General features: G+C 43.8%; 1 protein-coding gene across 22 annotated transcripts in view; it reads left to right on the top strand.

The window, feature by feature from the left end:
* The window catches only part of ESRRG (estrogen related receptor gamma), a 548,848-nt gene that overhangs the window by 182,134 nt on the left and 348,786 nt on the right, over positions 1–17,928 (top strand). The window lies entirely within an intron of this gene.

The raw sequence follows: 17,928 nt of genomic DNA, 5'->3' as shown, positions 1-17,928 counted from the left end.
GGGGACTCTGCTGCTCCCTGTGACCCGTCTTCTTCAAGTGACCCCACAAAGTGGTGAACCAGAAGGTTCCATGGTCCCTGGCCACCGCAGATGTCCATGGTAGCTGTGTGAGAAGGGGTAACAGTCTCCAACAGCCCAGCCAACAGAAGCCAAGCACAGAAGCTGTTGTAGGGAACCTCCCCAGGTTCTGGATGGAAATTAGTGAGAGAAATCTGAACATATGTAGTTGTCACACACTAGTGATCAGTACTTTTCTATCTCCAGTTTGTTCAAGTTCTAGTTGGGTCTTTGAGCCAAGGTCTGGGAAATGATGCTGTGGGAAGGAATCTCTCCTGCCCTTCGAACATTTTCTCAGAACCAAGGGTTTCTGGATGGGGTGAGGAGAGAGGTGAAGAAAATGTGCCCAGTCACCTGCTTGTCTGTTGAAGTCTTATGTCCCCAGTGGGCAGCGGTGACAGTGACAAGTCCCGAGAGGCTTCCTGAAGGTACGAGACGTGGGTGACCTCCCGTTCCACTGAGCACCAGGAATGCTGGCTCTGGGTTTAGCAGAGGAAGTGTTGAGGGTTAATGTCCCAGCACAAGCCACTCGCACTGCTGGCCTAAGTGAGCCCTTTGAAAAATTGTACAATTCAGTTTTTTAGTGATTTTACCTAACAATTAGATGTGTTTACAGGGACAAAACCCTGTTCATACTGGGGCATTTTATGTGAGTGCTCCTTCTGAGAAAAGCTAAAAGGTTTAGAAAATTGTGGGCCACTGATGGTTTGAAAAGTGACCTCTTACCAGTGTCTCTGAACTACTGAGGGGAAGGAGTGAGTGTTTTTTAAATACCATCTTATTTATTTGTGTAACAAAGCTCATATGGTAATCAATATTAAATATGTGACACCATGCTGATCCAGGTATACATAGGATATGCTGCTAATACTAATTTAAAAAAAACCCAGAATTTTCTTCTTCGGGAAACATTACAAATATTTGTTTATTAATCCTCTGTGTTGGAGCTCAGATGAGAACTCAAGCTTTTTCTGCCAACTGACTCCCCTTATTATCTGCTGGCAGCAGAGCCCATGGAAACAGCAGTAGAGGAAGACAGTATATATTTCTTAAAATGGCAGGAGGGTTGATGTGATGTTGGAGAACTTGAAAGGGATTCTTCCTGGCCACAGTCACCTAGAATCGATTTTTCTGGTGCTTTCCATGTTTGCAGATATAACGATTGTAGTTTGCTATTGTTCATATAGAAATATAATGTGTTGTCTTTATTTATTTATTTTTCTCTTCCTAATTCTTCAGGGTATAACTGAGATCTTTTCAAAGGCCATGCAAGGGCAAAAGCCACATGACTCCTGGTTTAACGATAAGACTTCTCAAGGTTTATCATTATTATGAACAACAATGCTTACAGTATATAGAGTGTTGTACATTGTAAAATATGGATTACACAGACTCTATTATTTGATATTCACAACTGCTGTTTGAGCAGACAGGGCACATATTTTTATTCCCATCTTAGAAATGGTTACTAGATAGCATGCTTGCAGGAGGCTCAGGGGCCACAAAGTGGGAAACCTTAACAAACTATGGAGTCAGTACTTGAACCCAGGTCTCCCGACCTCAAAGCCACCATCCACTGACTATGTGCAACAATAATGGTACATTAAAAAAAAAACCCTAAATATTGAATATGACCTTCTATATATTTTTCTTTGGCATGACTAGCCTAAAATATAAATATGAATCACGACTATATCTAGAACTACTGTTCCAGAATTTTAGATGGGCGCACCTTGAGGTTGTTGAAATAATTATCATAGTGTCATCTGTCATCTAGACTTGAGCATGTAGTAGTTGCTTAGTTAATAGAATATTATTATGTGTTATTTACCAGCAGGAACAGAATTACAAATACATCTCAGGGTTGGTGTTCTCCTTCTGCCATAGGAAAAGGATATAAGACTTAGGGTATATTCATGTATTTTTTTCCCAGCCCTTCCCCCTTTTCAACTGTGAAATGATGATTCAAAGACCTGCTAGATAAACCGATGTCCGTTGGTTAAATGAATGCTGAATAGATCTATAGGAAGTGCACTATGAAAAGCATTCTGCAAATAACTAATACTAATAGACAAAAGTAACAGAGGTAGAGAGCTCCTATTTAGGTTAAAGCATATCGTTCTCTGTAATGGAGTATGTGCTTCTTTTTCCTTTTTCTTATCCCTCTTTACCTTTTCCACCCATCCTTCCATCTCTCTCCTGTCTGACAACCATTGGTTTGTTCACTTTATCTGTGAGTCTGGGGTTTCTGTTTGTTTTTATTTGTTTTGCTTTTAAGATTCTACATACAAGAGAAATCACATAGTATTTGTCTTTCTCTGTGTGACTGATTTCACTCAGCACAATACCTTCTACGTCCATTCATGTTGTCACAAGTGGCCAGCTTGCATTCTGTCTTACTGCTGGACAGAATCCATTGTGTCTATCTAGCTAGCACATCACCTTTCTCCACTTGCCCATTGGTGGACACCTAGGTTGCTTCTACCTCTGAGTAATTACGAGCAATACTGCCATGAACAGAGTGATGCCGAGACCTATCCACGTTAGTGTCCTCATTTTCTTCAGAGAAATACCAAGTATGTGGTTCTCAGTGTGGACATGCCTACAATCTCACTATTTTCTCCATAGCAATCTTTATGATGTATCATTTTTTCAGGGCTCAGTTTGTATTGGCATGCCTAGGTGAGCTTTAAATGAAGTAACCATCCTAATAAAGCAACCGCTTGGTTTGCAGCAGGTCCAAAGCATCTCCACAGTCAGCCATGTACGAGCACCTCGCGGTAACACATCGCTTTTACAAGGGAAGCCTGATCTGCCCCGTTTCCTGACATCAAGTGTGTAATGGTGTCCTGTCAAACGTATTCAGCTCTGTCCTATTTGTAAGAAACTCCAAATGTTCATCCTCTGTCCAGTCGTGTGACTTGTGCTGAATTCAGGTGAATTAGTTTTGTCAGGTCGAGCCCTTCGTGACAATACAGTGAAACTTCCAAGGAAGGTGGTGGTGATGGGTTTTCCTTTGACTCATTGCAATAAAACTAATGAATGGAAAGGACTGAACATTTTCAATTAGCTGCATGCAGTAAAATCCTAAAAATAATTAGTGACTGAGATGGTGTGGAGTTATTTTAAAATACTGTTTCTAGTTTGTAAACATCTTGGCTTAATTTGCTTTGGAAACAAGCCATTTGGGAAAGAGAAGAAAAAAACAATACAGTGTGTGTGTGCGTGCATGTGTGTGTGTGGAGGGGGGTGCACCTGGCCTTTTCATTTCCATCTAATAGCATAATAAGAGATAGTCACTGCCCTGGCCAGTTGGCTCAGTGGTAGAGTGTCGGCCTGGTGTGCAGGAGTCCCGGGTTCGATTCCCTGCCAGGGCACACAGGAGAAGCACCCATCTGCTTCTCCACCCCTCCCCCTCTCCTTCTTCTCTGTCTCTCTCTTCCCCTCCCACAGCCAAGGCTCCATTGGAGCAAAGTTTGCCAGGGCGCTGGGGATGGCTCTGTGGCCTCTGCCTCAGGTGCTAGAATGGCTCTGGTTGCAACAGAGCAACGCCCAAGAGGGGAAGAGCATCGCCCCCTGGTGGGCGTGCCGGGTGGATCCTGGTCAGGCGCATGGGGGAGTCTGTCTGACTGCCTCTCCCTTTCCAACTTCAGAAAAATACAAAAAAAAAAAAAAGAGAGAGATAGTCACTAATGTGTTTGAGTGCTTTCTGATTCTACCTATTTTTCTCTTATTCATATTAACTCATTCCTCACAATAAGGCTTGAGTTCATATTATTATTCTAATTATGTTCATGAGGAAATTGTCTGTCTAGGATTAAGATTAGGCCTGTAAAGTTGCATAGCTAAAAAGAATCAGAGAGTTCAGAGTTAAACCAGGTCTTGTGACTAAAAGCTGATGCTCTTCATCCTGGACCATGGACCACACTGTTTCTGGATTCTATTTTATTGTTTGTTGTTCACTTATTTTGTGTATTGTCAATGGTGATAATTCAGTTTCATTTTTAAAACAAGCCTCTGATACTTCGCTGCTTTTAGGTTTAACTGCAGGTGTCTGTCCCTCAGACCTTAATTCAGCCAAGAGTTATTCTGCTCACACTTATTAAGTCTAATATATTGAGTGCTAAATGTAGGTCATGAGCTTGGTTCTAGGAAGTTGGGAATCCATGAGGTAAGGCCTGATCCTCAAGGAGGCGATAGTGTAACTTATAGTATCAGGTCTTTCCAATGCAGTGGTGCCCTCCGGGACCTGGGTACCATCCATGACATCGTGGTTTGAACCCGTGCAGAGTGTCATTGGGCCAGCTGTTGCAGAACCCCTGAACAAAGCTGGCAGGCACAACACTAAGACACGGTGTGACCATGGCAGCCCTCAACCCCAGTTTGCTGCACACAAGCTGACTATGGTTCCCGATGAGGATGGATCGCCCTCATGTGTCTGTGCCATCCAAGTGGCATTCTGGATGGAGTTAACAGAAAATGTGTAATGCTACTTTTGATGTAGCAGTTTTCTCATTAGGAGAGAAAATTAGTAAGTTGGAATTTTAATGGTGAGCCTTTTAAATAGCAATTTTTATGATTTATTTGTATCCTTGGGATTTAACTCACAGCCTTAAAATCTTAATAATATATATATACACATATACATATACATATACATATACATATACATATACATATACATATATATATATATATAGAGAGAGAGAGAGAGAGAGAGGAGAGAGAGAGAGGAGTTGGCTTCTTCTCGTGGGACAAGTTTTAACCAGAGAGGATAAATTTGCACAGGAAACTCAGAAAGGGTGATTATGATTCTTTGTGCCTTTCTTTATTTGATGGATATGAATAAGAACTAGAAGGATCATGTATATAGATATACACACACACACACACACATATATACATGTATACGCACACATTTATAAATATATATGATATCTATATAAACACATATATAAAACATAGTATACTTAATAAACATATAGTATATATGTATATAGATATATGTAGTATATATTTATATAGGTTTATATATAATACAGATGTAATATATATTATTTATCTCTGTGTATATGTGTGTGTGTGTGTGTGTGTGTGTATATATATATATATATATATATATATATATGTATAATGTGAATTGTTCTGATCAAACAGTTGCTTGAAACTTTTCATTTGGGAAGGTCTCAGATTATCCACTTTTTCCAAAGATGAATTTCCAGAGTTTCTGAGTGTGTCTGGTGTACTCTAGTCTGTATCCATACAAAGTGGCAGACCAAACCTGTGAGATGTCACAGTGCAGAAGAGTCCCCTACTGGTGGTGGCTGTGGGCAGATCGCCATTCCATGCCATCCAGGTTGGCCAACAGTAGTGACAGGAACCTTGGCCGAACGGCTCCTATCCTCCTCGCTCATTTGGGAGCAGGCTGGTGAGCTGCTGCGAAGTCCTCGCCGCTCCTCTGCAGGTTCCCCTCACCCCCCACCCCGTTCCAGACATCCGCTCTCGATGGTGGCTGCTCCCCGCTAATGCTGTGCAGGTTGAAGAAACAGTTGCAGTGCTGGAATCCCTAAAGAAATTATTAATTATCTGGTTAATGTGCATCAGGCTGTGGGAGGGTGAGATTAATCACCAGCCGCGGGATGAGTTGCTGAAGTGGATTTTGGTTTTTTGTCTCCTGTCACTTGGTAATGGCTTTTCCTCCCTTCACCATCAGGTGAGCAGGTGCAGAGATGCTGCCTTTTCATTTTCCCCGAGTCAGGAACAGCCGGTGGCCAGGCAATGCCTCCCACTCAGTCCTGCTGCATGAGCAGTTTCCAGCATGGAGACTTACTGCTCAGAATGCTCCAGCTCTCGGATACCGTCCCAACCTGATGGGTCCCACCCTAACTCTTTCAGCATTCCAGACCAAGTACACATGTGCTCGTGTGTCCCCCCCAACATACGCACATGGTGCAGGAATGCAGGCCGTCCTAAACGTACAGAACACATTTAGAGAGACTCCTGGATGCTGCGAATGAATCATGCTCAACACTTTATTTCTCTCTCTCTTTTTTTTTTCTTTTATTTATTTTTTTTTTAGTGAGAGAGAGACAGGGACAGACAGACAGGAAGGGAGAGAGATGAGAAGCATCTATTCTTTGTTGCAGCACCTTAGTTACTTATTGACTGCTTTCTCATATGTTCCTTGACTGGGGGGTTCCAGCTGAGCCAGTGACCCCTTGCTCAAGCCAGCGATTTTGGGCTCAAGCCAGTGACCTTGGGCTTCGAGCCAGTGATCTTTTGGTTCAAGCCGGTGATCATGGGGTCATGTCTATGATCTCATGCTCAAGCCAGTGACCTCACACTCAATCTAGTGAGCCTGCTCTCAAACTGGCAACCTTAGGGTTTTGAACCTGGGTCCTCTGGTCCCAGGCTGACACTCTATCCACTGTTCCACTGCCTAGTCCGGCTCTCATTTCTTCATTAAGAAACATGTTCCTTATCTCTAAAAGTAAAAAAGAAAAAACAAAGAAAAGGAAAGGCTGTATGTGACTACTTTGAGCAGCAAAGAGAAGTTCAAACTAGTTATTTGACACTAGATGGTTAAGACAGATATTGCAAGAATTCTCTGGATTTTTTTTTCTTCTCCTCTTCTAGGTGCTGGGTTTTATTTCCTAGAAAGGGGTCTCCATTCATATTGATTACACATGTAGACATAATCTGTTCCTCATGATCAGACTACTTTCAGAATACAAACCTTTGCTCTAGAATGTGTGTGCGTTGTGGGTACGTGAGGTTGTTTGGGAAGGTTGGTGCATGTTGTCGGTGGATGAAGTCAGAACACGTCCTCAAGACGAGTTGCAGGAGAGCTTTGCTGTTCAGTGAGGGCTGAACTTCTCAGTCCCCCGCGCAACGACAGAAGCCCACGTAGACCATGGTGTTGAGGCTGTTTATGGATTGGATGAGTCCTGAGAAATCTCTCTCGTCACCTTATATTAAAGGCTGAGACTTCTCAGGAGACTCTCTTGTAGCCTTATGATGATGTTAAGGGTATGAAACCCTCCCGAGCACGAGAGATTTCAGCAGGATATATCTATCTGCAGTAGGGAGCATTTTTCTCTCTTAGTCTGAATAACTAAAATTGAATGAGAGGCTCATTCAATGAGAGGGGAGGGAGAGGGAGCCAGCAAAATGTCTGACGTGTAAAATTTGTGACATGTGATATTTTCTTACTCTCTAGTTCATCCTCAGGTTTTCTTTCAGAAACTTCTTTAACAAATGTGTTAGATATTTTTTCATTAATTTCCCCTGACTACGTATTTTTCAGGATCCCCAGATGCTGGGGCTACAGTGGTGATCAGGCAGAGTCCAAGCACTCATAGACTTTAAAGCCTAATGGGGGTGTTCTGTTACTAAACAGGTATACAAAGAGAACTATATGGAATTTCGGACAGTGATAAATATTGGGAGGAAAATAAAGAGGGAATATGATGGAGAATAGTAGGTAGTCATAGGAGGCTTTGGTTTGAGTGGGTAAGCTTTCAGCTGATGGCTGAAAAACGGGAAGAAGACCACCCTGTAAAGAATGTTCTCAGCAAACTCAACAGCAAGAGCAAGTGCATCGAGATGGGAATGGGCTGGGTGGAGTTGAGAAACAGAGAAGAAGCCAGCAGAACAGGAGGCCACGGAAGGAAGGGCCGTCTGGGTGTGAGGTCTGCAGGTAAGCTGAGACGCAGTGATACTCAGCTGTGTCCCCGCAGGGAATGTCACTCAGTCCATTCTGTGCACGATGAGCTGCCGTGAGTGTGTTTGCAGACAGTGTGTTGAAAAACTTCAGGTCCATTTATGGACACTCCATGCAGTGTCTTTCCCATCCTCAATTCACTTATTTACTTGGCTAAGTCCTTCAGGAGGCACAGGAGGAGGGAAAATCCAGCATCTATTCGATTTTCAGAAGAATTTTGAAAGGATTCCAGTTTGAAGGAAGTGGCACTTTTTTTCTAGATGACGTTGACATGGATGTTACATACAGTTATCTGAGCTGGACCCTTAGTCTCATTTGGGAGGAGGAGTCTGCTTTGAAAGCTTGAGAAAAGGAACGCCCGTGTCATGTGGATTCTCTTCCTATCTCTGCTCAGTGCTAGGATCCCAGATGCCACTTAGAGCCCCAGAATGTCTTCCTTGTCCTAAACCCCCAGCCAGTGGCCGGGGTTTGCAGCCACATACAACACAGATGACACAGTTGTGTTTTTAAAACCTAACCCTGCCTAATAATCTCATAGCCACTGGGGTGGTGGTTGACTGTCCCCATCTTCTGGGTGGCTGGTTGACTGTCACATTCCTGGTGTTTGGTGACTCCTCCTAGGGTTTCCTGAGATCACTCTGATAAATAAAGGCCAAGTTCACTTTGTTAACCTCAACAGTTCCCAGCAGTAAAGAGATAAGAAAGAGAGAGAAATAAGGATCTTCCGGAGAATAGAAGCCTATTTCTGTTTATAACGGGCACCAAGTGCACGGCGGATGGCGTGATTTAATTTTAGCAACCTCACACTGCATTTACAGAGTAGCCAGAGTATCCTATAAACTTGAAAAGATGAACAGAGGGTCTAACTAAGCTGCTCATCTCCGGCAGAAACTTCTCCATGGGCAGGTACCGTCTTCTGAGATATTTCGGGAGCGTCAGTTACCGTATGCCACCCAGGAGGGATATCGTTGTTGCTTATCTCATTGAAAGAATTAAGAGATGAAATCAAACTAATTATCAGTTTGGGGTGATTACACTTGCTGTGTGGGACCACTGCTGTAAATACTGTAATTTGTAGCCCTCTCTTGAGTGTTTGGAAGAGTTACTACTTAACTGAGTCCTGCCTGCTCCATGCTAGGGCCTGGATTGAAATCATCTTTAATACACACAGCAACCCTACAAGGTAGGGACGGATGCTATCCCTATGTTGCAGGTAAGGACACAGACCCATCAGCAGGTCCAGTGCTGAGCAGAGAGGTGCAGGCAGGCTCTTTTCATTGGACATGCACCTTCTTTGTTTGTGCTCCGGGCTCTACCCTACCCTCCTTGAAGCATTGTCCATGAAAGATCGTGATCGACCCCTGTGTCAAGTTACCTTCTGTCTTGTTAATAAGATGGTGGCTAGTCCCTGGCAGCATGCCGTCAGCAGAATGGTGGAGGGTGGTGGCATAGATGGCATGGAAGGAGCATTTGATTTCACCAGGATGTCCCCTGTCCCCACACTCGGGGCTTCCAGGCACTTCAGATGGAGTTGTCTCCTCTGTGTTTCTGAGTGTTTCTCCAGATTGAGACTCCGTCTCTGCCCTGAGGATCTAGACCAGCAGGGACCAGCTGCACAGGGCTCGGCTGCCTGCTGCTCCCCCGTCAGTCATTCTCCCCCCTTGCATTCCTTACATCTGGGACTCAGATGCTAAATGTATCACTGCAAACCTGTAATCTGCTCGTTTCCCTTCTTTCCTCCATAGTCCCCCTGTGCACATACACATACAACACAGCCGCATTTATACATGTATAAACATATATTTATATATATTTATACATATAGTCATGCACGCACATCTCTTTGCCTAAGTGCCTTTTAGCTTAAAACGGAAAGTTACCCTGGTGCTAGACACGTCATGGTCTTTCAGAAAAGCACTCTATGAAGAATTACATGCCATCAGCGTCTCCCACGCACATTTCCTATGACAGGGATTTGCCGTGGTGTGGCATTATGTGGGCCTGGTAAGGTGCTTTGATGACATGGGCTTTGGACACACAGTAGCCTATGAGTTATGCAACCAGGTATGTTTTTTCACTTGTCTGGGTGCATCCCTCTGGTCTAGTGGGGGTGCTGGTACCTTCCCAGGACCCAGCAGGGCTTCTGAGGAAGGCCGAATAGCACAGACAAAAGGTTTATCAGCTATTGAGGGCTTGAGACTCACTGGGGATTCCACAAAGCAATTTAAAAATACCTGTAAATGAATTCTTGGTCCATAAAACATCCAGATCTGGAGTGAGACTCAGGCACCTGCACTTGTAATGAGCTTCCTGGGCAGTTCTGACACAGTGGTTCAGGGAGAGTGACCAAAATGTTGTCCACACTCAGAGAAACATGTATACACAGAGCACAAGGATGCAAACACATGCACACAACCATGCCCACGTGACTCCCTTCAAAGTGGGCTGTGAAGGCCCTCCAGCACTCTGCTCTTCAGACATAGGCTGTTCACAAACACGCAAAGGAGCAAAGACAGCTCTGTACGATGTGGACAAGTAGGGACATGCCAACAGGACAATGTTCGGTTGGCCTGCGGTCACTGAGTCAACGGTGGAGAACCATCATGAACAGGCTGGCAGATCCAGTGTTCCATGTGTCACCACGTAGACAGTCCATGCTACCATGACGTGCGATGTCCTCTGGATTCAGTGTGGCTCCTGCCACTAGTATTGTTTTCAGTGAGGAGCCTCAAAACCACTGCCAACATTCCCACATGTTCTTCATTGGTGGGAGTCTCAGAAAAGATAAATAACTCCACCAACTCACAGTGAGCACAATACGGTGGTAGACCCAGGTCCAGGATTGAGGTGTGTGTGTCGGAAGACACCCTTGAAGATGGGGAGAGAGAGACCAGGTTTCTCTTCATGTCTTTCTTCATAGAGGTGGGAATAATTACCATTCTTTTCAAGGTCAGGACCAGCCTGGACCACAGTAGAGGACTGATGTAGAGAATGAAGGGATGGATGGGCCAGAAATTATCAGTTTAGGCACCAGCTGTTGGGAGCAAAGTCTTGTGAAGATCCTGGTGACGGACTTCCGGTATAGAGAGGGGTGTCCGTAGGCCCCTTGCCCCTGACTTGGTCTGTGAGACTACAGCTGTGCAGCCAAAGAGAATCCACTTGCATTTTTGAAAGAGGAGGGTTGACTGAGTTCCATACTGAAAAGGATCTCTTCAAACTGGCTATATCGTATTCTGTATGTTGGGAGGTTGAGTAGGGGGAATTCATAATCCTTGGTAGCCCATGTTCACACCTTTGCTGCCAGCATGTTTCTCTAACCCAGACACATCGTCACAGTATTAAGACACAAACCTCAGCAGCACTGAATCTGGGATCGCTCCTCACTGTCTAGGCTCAGTGTGACAGCGAGGAACAAGTGAGGGAGAAATCTGGGCTCCCCACATGAACATTCTAGAAGCTCATGCCACTTGGCAAAGTGACACCCTTCGTGCATGTCTCGCTGCTGCTGTCTCTCACTCGTTGTCATTATCTGGGACTCACGAGGACTGGCTATGCTCACATGTCCCAGAGTTCTCTATCATGTCCACTTTGCAGTTTAAAGGTCCAGATATCGTAAATGTATTATAATTACCTGGGAGCCCTTAGTGTAACAGAAGAAGATCAAGCTGCCGCAGTTTGAAATTTAATGACATAATCTACCCTTGGTCCACTCCTTAAAGTGTCAAGGTCCTTGTGATTTGGGACCACGTGATAAAACCTGAGGCTAATTCTTCATATAAAGGTTTGAGATAATATGGTGTGTATATTAGGATAAAAATTACCCACTAGGTCAAAATTCTTCTCCCTCAAAACAGACTGAAATGGTTCACACTGTGCACTGCACACCATGCACACACGCACACACACACACACACACACACACACACACTCACACACCCACACCCCAGATATAATTTTGTTCAACTTTTTCAATTCACTGGGAGCATTGTTTCCATTACTGCTTTAATCTGGGAGCTTCCCAATGTCCAAAATCTGAGCATCAATTTGAGGAGGCAATACCTTTTTCCACCATTCTGAAGAAAGTCAGCATGTTGTATTAAACCTGAATAGTTAAATGTTTTGCTTGTTTGTTTGTCTTTGGCAAAGCTTAAAGAATTCCAGATTTGTGAATTGTCAGCCTGGAAGGGTTGGCACATTGTTAGAAATAACTTAGTTCATCTTCTGAGGTTTTCCTCCGTAGCTCCTGACTGTATTAAGTGCAACAAATGTTTACTGATAGGGTATTCTGTGCTTATTATTTAATTCTTTCATAAAGTGGTTTGAAAGAGCTCCTCATTCTGCAAGTAAAAAAAAAATGTATTTTAATCTCTTAAGCAGCTTTATGTTATCATATACACAGGACGAAATTGTTGAGTTTACAAAAGCAAACACCCATCTGGTGTACCGGAATGAGTGATTCTGATATGCAAGCCTCAGGCGCAGGACTAACTCAGCTGATGAAGCAGTGGGCTGTGGCTCTCCATTCGGAGACTTGGCAGGTAACCCAGCTACCTTCTGGGCCACTGTGGCTACTGGCACCTGTGCCAGACCCACCTTCTGGATGGGCGGATTGGCTTCTGCTCCTTTTCACCACCCACATTCGTTTGGGCTTCCGCCAGACTTCCCCTGTCTTCCTCCACAAGCACGTCAAAGTTAGTCTCCTCTGAGTATCTCTGACAGTTTCTGTGTGTACCGTGGAGGTCGATGACTGAACCATTGTCAATGCAGATGGGAGCCAAGAACGCTGAGAGGCGCCTCTTGCCAAGCCCTTGGAACTCTCATCATGGATGGGGACCCCCTCCGGTGCTCACACTCTGAAGTCCACGCGGACTGTCGGAAGACATTCTGTTCCAGTGGAAACTCGGAATGGATCTCCTATCTGGTTGGAATCACAAAGCCTAAAGGAGGCATCTCTCTTTCTCATCTTCAGGGTCCTCTGAGCCTGCTTCTGAGCCTTCGTGTTCAAGGGTAAAAATTAGTGGCTGAGGGAGTAGAAATAATAGCATGAGCCTCTTCCCTTCACATCACTGTTCAGAGGTCTTGAAGAACTTCAACACTGTGAACATTGTCTGTAACATTCAGCACTGATGGGAATAGTGATATAAATTCCAAACGCCTGACAGACGCTGTTAATGAAGGTCGTTAAGGAATATAGGGAAACAAAATCTAGGTTCTCATTCATGTTTCCTGGGTTCTTAACCCTGGAACTGTCTTGTCATTATTCGTAAATGTTCTTAACCATTCATCTCCTGAAAGTGTCCAAAATTTTTTTTTTGTAAAGGAAATTAACAACCTATATACAGGTGACCCATTTGCTGTGTCCTCCTACTTTTTCTAAGACCTTCGAGGTCCTTTCTAGTTCTGTCTCTCACCTGGGATCCTGGTGGATAGAAATGCACACTCTTCCACTCCTGAGGCACCTGTGTTAGTGAGATGTACTGAAAAAGTTAGGAGGGCCATGGTGGTCTAGCTAAGATGTGCTTTGCACCCTGAGCAGCAGTAGGAGATGTGTTCAGTGACCCATAGACATGTTTCCCCCCCAAAAAACAATAGTTCATTACTTCTAAGTTTAGTAGGCTTTGGTAGTGTGACCTACCAATCTAAGCTCCATTTGTAGCTTGGTTTCTATTGGAGAAAAACATTTTAAATTCTAAATAATCATTAAATTCAAACACACTTTTAGGGTATACATGTTGCAACAACTTCTTGCTCAAATGGGCTGACAATGTACTAACTTCCTGTAGTACGCTCAGCTTAATTAATTAAGAGTATACAAAATGAGTCCATTCTCCATGGTCAAATCGTAATGGGTCTTTAAATAGATTAAAATGAACAGCCTAACTCTCATAATTTGAGTCAGGAAATGAACGCCCCAAACTGAGTCACTGAAATTTAAGTCCCAATGCTTGGTTGGGCTGACAGATCACTCCAATTTTTTGTGTGTCTGTTCGCATGTCTCAAGTTCCAGGCTCTGAGCAAAGGAGACAGCTCTACCCTTGCATTTCACCCTCATCATTTCTGAAGGGGAGGTTTCCCATTTATGGCGCAGAAGTCTGCTTCCTCTGAGACTGTATATGCATCACGCAGATCAGGAAGGCCAAATGTCGGTGCCCAGGAATGAGCTAGGCACTGCCCAAGATGGTACCACTTGTGACAGGATAGGACTGAGCTTAGACCCCGCGCTCTGTCCCCATTGGCCATGCTGCCCCTGGGTACAGCCATCCCAAGACAGTGACTTCTCAGCAAGTAGAGGTGACATCTCCCTTTTGTCAATGACTGTGTTCTTTAGGTAGCATACCCCCACAAAAGGAAGTGATCACCAATATTCCTAAAATTGAACTGAGGCCAGTGAGCCCTGCAATGACAGTTTGAATAAACAGTGTCCTGTATTTTGGGTGAACAAAGTAATTTCACATATTTGAGCCACTTACTGATTCTTCTTCTAAGCCCCTCTCCCCTTTGCTTTTCTTGTTCATCATACTCATGGAGCCTTGATCATAAATTATAACTGTGTGTTATATCAGGGAAAGCCTATGTGAATGGATTGAAAGTTTTTTTTGAAATGGCCTCTGTCACTTTTTAAGTATGTGTGCTCTTAACATCACAAAGCCATTTTCTCAACGTGTCACCCACAAACTCAATAACAGTGCCAGTTAAAAATCCCTTCATCTGTTTAATCCAGATTTCTTAGGGTGGCCCAGAACTCTGCATTGTAACCATTTTCTCAGGTACACTGATTTTTGAGAACTACGGACCCCCAATGGAAAAGGTGATCTAAGACGTCAAAAATGGCCCCCACTCCCAGAGTAACTTAGCAGTTTTACTCGTGTTTTCTTTGCATGGAAAAGGTCCTTCCCACTTGTACACTTCTTTCCCTCCACCTTTCATTTCTTCCCAGAGTTCCTTGTTTCAAACTTCGGCTGCTGTGGTGACTGATCAATGAACTCACACATGAAAGACAAACGTAAACTCTTCTCGTCTCTTTTCATCTCCTCCACAGCAGATACACTTTCATCTTCTCAAACGTTCCAAAATGTGGCAAAAAGGAAAAAGAAAAAGAAAAAAAGAAATGTAGTTCTGCAACAGATGCAATCCTTTCTAGGTCTCTAGGTAACATTTTAACCTGTGTAATGTTCACTGCACAGCATCTTAAGTAATATTCCAGGAAATACGCTGCTGCTTGTTAAAAAGGATAGGACCCCAGAGATGTCTTTAAATATGCCTGTAAAGTGAGAGGAGCCAGGAGAAAGATAATATGGCTGATTATAGTTATTTACCTTACATTTTCATTTGCTTTTAACTGGGTGTAATTTAGGGGCATGAAATCTCTTATTGGAAGTGTATTTGCATTAAACAGCTCTAAGCAACCATGAAAGTGCAGGAACTGAAAAATTGACAGACTGGGGTCCTAGAATCCCAAAGTAGCATTTTTGTAATAGGGATACAAACAAATCGAATAAACATGTTTTGCCTCAGCGACTTAAAGAATGTGATCTTTGGAGTCATTTGTCTTTTTTTAAACTATCATTTCTAACCTTTTCATTGCCTATCTCGGGTTTGCAGCTCCCCCTAACAAGCTGTGGCAATTTCCCAGCCAGCTGTTGGTGTGCTAGCATTGTTGGCTGCTCTGTTTCTATTACCCTGAGCTATCGAACCAACCTATAAAGGGGATTACCTGAGTGCTGTCATTCCCCTGGTTTGCATTTAGGGAGGGTTTATTTTTTGTTTTTGTTTGCCCACATGATGCTTTATTGTACTGGAAAGTAGGCTTAAAAAAAAAATGGCCCCGGGGCTCTGAATTACAACACTCAGGCCAAGTATCAAAAGATGCTTCCAGTAACAGGAGGTGGAGTGCCTCTTTCTTCCTAAAGAATTGCAACAGACCCAAGCATCGATCTGTTGAAATTGTAGCTGGATTTTTTTCAGGTGTGCCTAAAGGTTGGCAGAGACTTTCCTTGGAAAAGAATGTGTGTTCATGGCATTGGTCTGGGCATGATGTTAAAAAGATCATCCTTTGTGTAGTCTCACCGTGGGGCAGTGAGGAGGAATAAACAACGTCAAAGGTGTTGCGCTTGGTAGGAGGAGGGAGTAGAAGGAGAAGCCTCCTCTTTCACTCAGGGTTCGAATCTCTGGTTCAAGTGTCAATGAAAAATAACCTTCCAAACCTGTAAGAATTTTTTGAGTTTATTTGAACCAAATTGTTGACAATTACTGGGAAGCAAAGTCTCAATGAATTGAGAAAATGCTCTGGCAAATGTTGGTTTCACCACTTATTTTATACATTAGAATCAATGGGAAGACAGAAGGAGTGACATGAAATTGATTGGTGATAGGGTAGGGAGGCAGGAGAAAGCAAAGGGGGAATCTCTGCGATTGGGTAAAAGTGAAAAGGAAGATACTAAAACCTCTCTTACATAGGGAGGGGTAAGACAGGCAAGTTAATTAACATGGTAATAATAACAATAAAAGGGTTTGTTGGTTCCTGCTCTGGTAAAATGCCTGCCCTGTGGGAGCAGACAAAGAAAATTACCCCCTGTTGGGCAGATAAAATATATTATGCTCACTTTGTTAAAGATGGCGCTGCCCACGTGGAAGCCATTGCCCAGGTGATGTTAATGTGTGTTGGGGGCAGGCTGTGGGGAGGCAGGATCTTTGTAGCCTGGGCCTTGGTTTTAGGACTAAGTCTTTCCCACCCTTTTTGATGTGGGATGGTGCAATTCCATCATGCCTCAGATAAGTGACTTTGTATTAGAGCAGTGGTTCTCAACCTGTGGGTCGCCTGGGCGACCCCTGTGTCTTGGTCGTTCGACCCCCGCCGGGGTCACGACCCACAGGTTGAGAACCGCTGTATTAGAGACTTCCCTATTTTGTAGATTGGATTAAAGGTTTTCATTTCTGCACTATGAAGTGGGGCAGACCAGGAGCTTGCTCTCTCTGGGTTCCTGAGATTAGCATTAGAGAGGAGAGCAGAGAGAGGCCACGTGTTGGAGGCCAGGAGAAGCAGCCAAGATGGCGGAGTGTTGAGTGAGAAGTCAGTTTGTGTAGAGTTTGTGCAGGGAGAAGGAAGGAGATGAGGAACAGAGGTGAATAAGTCTGGTGAGCTAGAAACCTTTGATTCTAGGAAACTTGGATAAGTCAGTAGCTTTGTGAGCACTGAATGAGTGGGTTTTGGAGCCCAGTGTGTGTTTTTACTTGCCCACTGGGTGTAAGCTAGGATTAAAGATGATAGCCCACCAGTTATTGGCTCCATTGTTTCATTACCATCTATCCGAATCCAATGTGAACCTGCATGGGCCAGGCGGCTGTGACGCTGGCCTTGGATACTGGCTTCACACCCCCACACCTCAAAGGCATGTTACCAGGTCCATTATTGCACATGCCAAAGGCAACAGACAGGCTTCAAAGCAAACTTTGACCTTTGTTCAGATAGAGAATAGCTCCCCAGGACTGACTACCCACCATGAGCTGCATTTAGTTAGAAAGGTTTGATTTAGACCATCCTGTGTTTACCTTAGTGCCCTGAGTTTACAAGGCCATTGTGCAGGTTTTCCCTGAGCTTGTCAGGTTCAGTTCATGGCCACATCTTGGTTTATTAAAAAAAAAATTTTCGTCCACAAAAGAAAAGGTGAGGACACTCATTGTGGCTGATCTTTACGGTTCTGATTTCCACGTGGACAGACTGGCGAACACTAATTTTTCTGTATCATGATGGGGTACTGCCACTTGTCAAATTCTTAAAGAGAAAGAAGAAAAGAGGGAGGAAAAAGAGGCAGGAGAAAAGGAGAAAGGGACTCTTTTCATCCTTCCTTTTCCTTTTCTCTCCCACCCCCACCTTGTTCCCCCACCAAATTATATTTGAATTCAAGTCTGCCTTGCTACAGTTTAGTCTATGTGCTCTTATAACATGTCCATCATTTGGAGGAAAAGTGGACTCTAAACTTGTTGCCAGGGTCAGGGATAAGATTCTCACTTGAGAAGCCCCTTTAGTTGATCTGGAACTTGCGAAGGTAGAAGGACGTTGGTCTCCTTCAGAAAAAAATGTTAGCTTCCAATTAGAGTGGAGGGGGAAATTCTCAAAGAGAGGCTCTGTTTACACTGACCTCCCTGCT

The sequence above is a fragment of the Saccopteryx leptura genome, chromosome 1 (assembly GCF_036850995.1).
Source record: "Saccopteryx leptura isolate mSacLep1 chromosome 1, mSacLep1_pri_phased_curated, whole genome shotgun sequence".
Classification (NCBI taxonomy): domain Eukaryota; kingdom Metazoa; phylum Chordata; class Mammalia; order Chiroptera; family Emballonuridae; genus Saccopteryx; species Saccopteryx leptura.
Note: the sequence above shows the minus strand (reverse complement) of the source record. Positions and strands in the feature narration are given on the sequence as shown.